At 36.5% G+C, this 5,885-nt stretch overlaps 1 pseudogene; it reads left to right on the top strand.

Moving 5' to 3' along the window:
- Positions 1-2,554: 2,554 nt before the first annotated feature.
- On the top strand, positions 2,555-5,439 carry LOC100660055 (olfactory receptor 2W1-like; annotated as a pseudogene).
- The last annotated feature ends 446 nt before the right edge of the window (positions 5,440-5,885 follow it).

Raw genomic sequence — 5,885 nt, 5'->3', positions numbered from 1 at the left:
AGGGACCAGTCCCTGTCATGCTTGGGAAAACAGAGAGTCCGCAAAAAAGAAGAAGACCCTCGATGAGATGAATTGACTCAGTGGCTGCAACATGGGGTCAAACATAGCAACGATTGTGAGGGTGGTTCAGGACCAGGCAGTATTTTGTTCTGTTGTACTTAGGGTTGCCATGAGTCAGAACCTACTCAGTGGCACCTAACAACAATGACAACAATATACGTATTCTATCATGTCATCTCATTGGAATCAACTCGACGACATTGGGTTTGGTTTGTTTTTTATCATGTCATCTGCATGTAATGACAATTTATTTTTTCCTTTCTAATGATTTTCTTTTTAGGTTTATTTATTTATTTCATTGCATTAACCAATAAGTAAATAGATGCAATAGAAAAAATAAAACTTGGAATCATTATATGTGCACCCACTACGGGGTGCACCTACTGCTAAAGGTGCCTTCTTTGCAGAAACCAAGAATTTCATGGTTATTAAAATGTATTTGAAAGCTTAGATTATAAATAAGTAGATGCAGTAGAAAAAATAAAACTTGGAATCATTATTATATTTAGGTTTGCATGCCTCACCTGTATTGTCCATTACCTGCATTACATTGTGATAATCTACAGCTTCTCGACATACAGTGCTCTTCCATATGAAAGAGAATAAAGATACCTACCTCATAAAAGTATTTTATTGATGAAAGAAAATATAAAAATGTATTGTGACTTGTAAAACACTATTGTAACTGTTTAACTCATATTAACATAATTTATAATAAAAATCAAAGTTTCTAGGTGGTACAAACACTGAACCCACTTGGCTGCTGATTTCAGGTTGGCTGCCACAATCATGTAGGATCCCAATGACAAGAGGGACACTTCAGAAGAAAGGCCTGGAGATCTCCTTCCAGAAAATCAGCCTTTGAAAGCCCTATGAAGTAGTTCTATTCTGGCACACATGGGGCTGCCATGAGTCACAATTGACTCAATGGCAACTGTGTGTGTTCATGGTATATAATAACAATCATGATTATTTTAATTTTCACACAAATTGAGAAGTCAATTAACAATGGCTATTCATAACATTTCTTCTGGGAGATTTTTAGAGACTTTTTTCTACCCTGGGTAATTTTGCAGACTCAGCATATTTCATCATTGTTGTTTAAGGAATATTACCTGTTAATCTTTCACATTGAAGATGTTTCCCTACAAAATCATAGAATTCTTTTTAGATGGACCCAGTACTGGGTCAGTTGAGAGGCAAGGACTGCCTCCAGCCAAAATCATGTAGGATCCCAGTGACAAGTGAGAGAAATGGCATAAGTAATGAAGAACTTCCTTTTTGATCTTGGTTAGGTACAAAGAGGAGAAAACATTTCCTACTTTATAAAAGTTAGAATTGTTTTGTTTTGTTTTTCTCCAGAGTAATCCTTGATTAAGTCATCAGCATGGAAGAGTCCACTAAGCTTAATAGGGTAAGTGAGGGAAGAAATTATGTTGTCTTGAAAATATTTTATAGGATTCTTAAATTCAAACAATAAAATTGTATAAAATTAGGGACCATCTAGGTCAATTGTCATGACATAGTTCATAAAGAAAATGTCCTACATCCTACTTTAAAGAGTAGCATCTGTGGTCTTAAAAGCTGGTAAGCAGCCATCTAAGATATATTTATTGGTCCCATCCTGTCCCGAGTAAAGGAGAATAAAGAAAACAAAAGATATAAGGAAAATATTAGTCTTAGAGACTAATATAGTAGATGAATCACAATCTCCACCAGTCTGAGCCCAGAAGAACTAAATAGTGCCTGGCTACCACCACCGACTTCTCTGACAGGAATCATAGTAGAGGGTTCCTGACAGAGCAGGAGAAAAATGTAGAACAAAATTCAAATCCACAAAAAAAGACCAGATTTATTGGTCTGAGGGACTGGAGGAACCCCCGAGACTATGTCCCCCAGAAACACCCTTCTAATTCAGAACTGAAGCCACTCCCGAAGTTCATCTTTCAACCAAAGATTTGACAGGCCCATAAAACAAATAATAACACAGATGAGGAACGTACTTCTTAGATCAATCAAGTATACATGACCAAATGGACAACACCTGCCCAAAAGCAAAGATGAGAAGGCAGGAAGGAACAGGAAAACTGGGCGAATGACTTTAGAGACCCCCAAGGAAAGAGAAAGAGATGAGTGCTGGTACATTGCAAGGATTGCAACCAATGTCACAAAACAATTTGCATATAAATTTTTTAATGAGAAACAAATTTGCCCTGTAAACTTTCACCTAAAAATTTGCCTTTTTTTTTTTCTGTACATAAAACCTGTTGGATTTTATACCAATTTTCCTTCTTTCAAAGTCTGGGAAAATAAAAATCAACCCAACTTGATTTCTAATGAAACGTAGATCTAAAATGAAAATGAGTATTTGTTTTTAATTTATACCAAATTCATAAATTCATTTTAACAAACATTTATTATGAGCCTAGTAGTTGTTTTATAAGGCATCTACATGAATAAAAAGTTTATAAGTGTGTGAAAGAGTTATGAAAGATTTGTTTTAAGACATAAAATATAATTAATTCAATTTTGTGTATATGTGATATGGGAGACAACAGTTGGAAACTCTAGTAGAAATGCCCAGCAATTAGCTAAGACTGTAAATCTATAGATACAAAAGAAGAGTGGGTCAGAAGAAATACTATGGTTAGTTACGAGTAAAATTAGTAACTGAAGCCATAGTAGTAGAGGAAATGAGTAAGGAAGAAGGAGATTATAGAACTTTGGAGATGGACACAGGTGAAAGAAGGAAAGGAATGGAAAATGCAGTGGAAAAAATGCTAGTGATACGCTAACTAAAAAGAAGTATGTATGAAGACAGAGGGCAGCTCCAATACAGGAGGTATTGGCCTGCAGCTGAGAAGTCAAGAAGAAAAGAAATTTAGGAGATACACTGGTTTAGAAACTAGGAACACATTTATGTGCTTGAGAGACCATTTTTAGTTAAGAATTTGGAATTGAGTTTTAAAGAGTTACAACTTATTTTTAAAATATAAAGGGAAAGAGATGCTGTTATCAAAGTTTCTTTTAACAAATATTGGTTCCTTGAATGTTTTCTCTGCACTAATCCTGAGGAGAATCATTAGGGATATAAACACAAAAATAATATACTTCCCTTCTTAAAAAGTTTAGCACTCTAAAAGCAAGTTTTCTAGAACCAGTTTCTCTGTGTGTGTGTGCGTGTGTGTGTGTAGACTGAGGGAAAGGGAAAAAATGATTAGATTATTAGAGATTGACTATAAAAAATGGATACACTGTAAAAAAAAGAACTACTCTGTAGGAGATGGGGGAAAAAAAACACTTGCCATTAACTTGATTTCAACTCCTGTCAATCCCACGTGTGTTACACTAGAACTGTACTCCGTAGAATTTTCAGTCAAATGATTTCTCAGAAGTAGATTGCCAGGCTTTTCTTCCCAGGCACCTTTGAATAGGTTCAAACCCCCAACTTTTGCTTCACAGCTGAGCCTGTTAACCTTTTGTACCGTTCAGGGACTCCCCACAGGAGATGTACAAGATGAAGTCAAACATGCAGATGGAAAGATAGCATTTACAATGAAAGAGTTACGTTGCTGATTCTGGGGGTTGGGAATGCAGATAATATCTAGAAATACAAGTTTTGAGATGGAAGGAAAGAGTTTGAATATGAAAACATAAGGAAGAATATTCAGATAACAGAGTGAATGTGGGTAGCAGGATTGAACTTATCCAGCTTAAGTATTAGAAAAAGGGCATAACAAGAGTCATAGGGTCTGTACTTTCTATGAACTGTTTGATAAGATGCAATAATTTGTTATAAATTCCCAGCCCCCACTCCCGGAATCCTTATCATTAAAAGAGAAGTCCATCCAGTTTCACCCAGACATTTTGCTCAAGATTTTCTTATGAGAATTTTGCAGATTTTTGCCTTGCCATAGAAGTAGATGAAAGTGTATTTCTAAACCTGAAAGTGATTAAGAGTATGGACCTCATAGTAAAATGCCCGGGGAATAAATCTTAGACCTAGTTGAATAAACAGACAGAAAATGGAATGATGATATTTTGAGTTTTTTTCCCTAACTATATATACAAGTATACTATAGTTTATAAGTATATTCACTGTATCTTCCAATATGCTGATATTTTCACAGCTGATATTAAGAAACAGGAAAAAATGATCAATAAAAGTTACTTTGGTGAATTTATACTCCTTGGATTCTCTGGACAGCCTCAGCTGGAGACGATCATCTCTGGGGTTGTCTTTTTCTTCTACACCATTGCCTTGACGGGAAATACAGCCATCATCCTGCTGCCATTATTGGATGAACGTCTCCAAACCCCCATGTACTTTTTCCTCAGAAATCTGGCCATCTTAGATCTCTGTTATACCACAAATATAGTCCCACAGATGTTGGTCAATGTCTGGGGTAAAGACAAGAAAATAACCTTTGGTGGCTGTGCCTTTCAACTTTTCACTGATGTGGCACTATGCACAGTTGAATGTATACTTCTAGCTGTGATGTCTTATGACAGGTTCAATGCTGTCTACAAACCTCTACACTATATGACCATAATGAACCCCCAGCTCTGTCAAGGCCTGGTGGCCATGACTTGGGGAATTGGGATCACTAATTGCATGATCCTTTCGCCTTATGCCATGAGCCTCCCTCGATGTGGAAACCACCATCTGGATCACTATTTTTGTGAAATCTCTGCTATGGTCAAGATTGCATGTGTAGACACCACAGCCATGGAGGAAACTTTATTTGCATTGTGTTTTTTTTTATTTTCCTTGCACCACTTCTCCTTATCCTAGTTTCATATGGCTTCATTGCTATAGCTGTACTCAAAATTAAATCTGGCACAGGAAGACAAAAAGCTTTTGGAACCTGCTCTTCCCATCTCATTGTGGTATCCATCTTCTATGGGACTGTTATCTATATGTACATACAACCAGGAAACAGTCCAACTCAGTATGAGGGTAAACTTCTCAGTATCTTTTATTCTGTTGTAACTCCCAGCTTAAACCCACTGATCTATACACTAAGGAATAAGGAGATCAAGGGAGCAATAAAAAGGCTAACTGGAAAAGAAAAAGTTTCTGTAGAAACAACAGAACACTAACATCTTTCTACCACAAATTTCTAGTACATAAATTGGTTCTATCTAACTTTTAGATTAGGAGCCTTGGTGGCACAACGGTTAAGAGTTCAACTGCTAACCAAAAGGTTGGTGGCTTGAACCCATCCAGCGTCTTTAAGGGAGAAAGACCTGGTGATCTGTTTTCATAAAGATTATACCCTAGAAAACCCTTTGAGGCAATTCTTCTCTGTCACACAGGGTCTATGAGTCAGAATCACCAGTACATAACAATAACTTTTAGTTATAGACAACTTATTTTGTAGTTATTTCGTAGTCATCACCTGAGAGAGAAAAAAAAAAAAAAAACACCTAAACATTTTGCTTATAATCTTTTAGCCTCTATATCTCTCATTGTCAACTGTCGATCCTTTAAAAAAATAAATAAATAAAAATGTATTTCAATGTCACTAGTTATCATCTCTGACAGTTTGTCTACAGCTGTGGCTATAAAGCAGTTTCCATGGAGCCCAAGGTTTGTGTTAATGCGTAGGAGAGGAGCATTCTACAAAAGTTTGATTCAAACTATTATTTACTAAATACTGAGTATTCCATGAATTGCCAGGAGCCCTGGTGGCATAGTGGTTAAGAGATCGGCTACCAAACAAAAAGTTGGCAGTTCAAAGCAACCAGTCACTTCTCGGAAACACTACGGGGCAGTTCTCCTCTGTCCTATAGGGTCACTACAAGTTGGAATTGACTTGACA

This window comes from Loxodonta africana, chromosome 1, assembly GCF_030014295.1.
Source record: "Loxodonta africana isolate mLoxAfr1 chromosome 1, mLoxAfr1.hap2, whole genome shotgun sequence".
Taxonomy (NCBI): Eukaryota; Metazoa; Chordata; class Mammalia; order Proboscidea; family Elephantidae; genus Loxodonta; species Loxodonta africana.
This window is presented reverse-complemented; position numbering and strand designations above follow the sequence as displayed.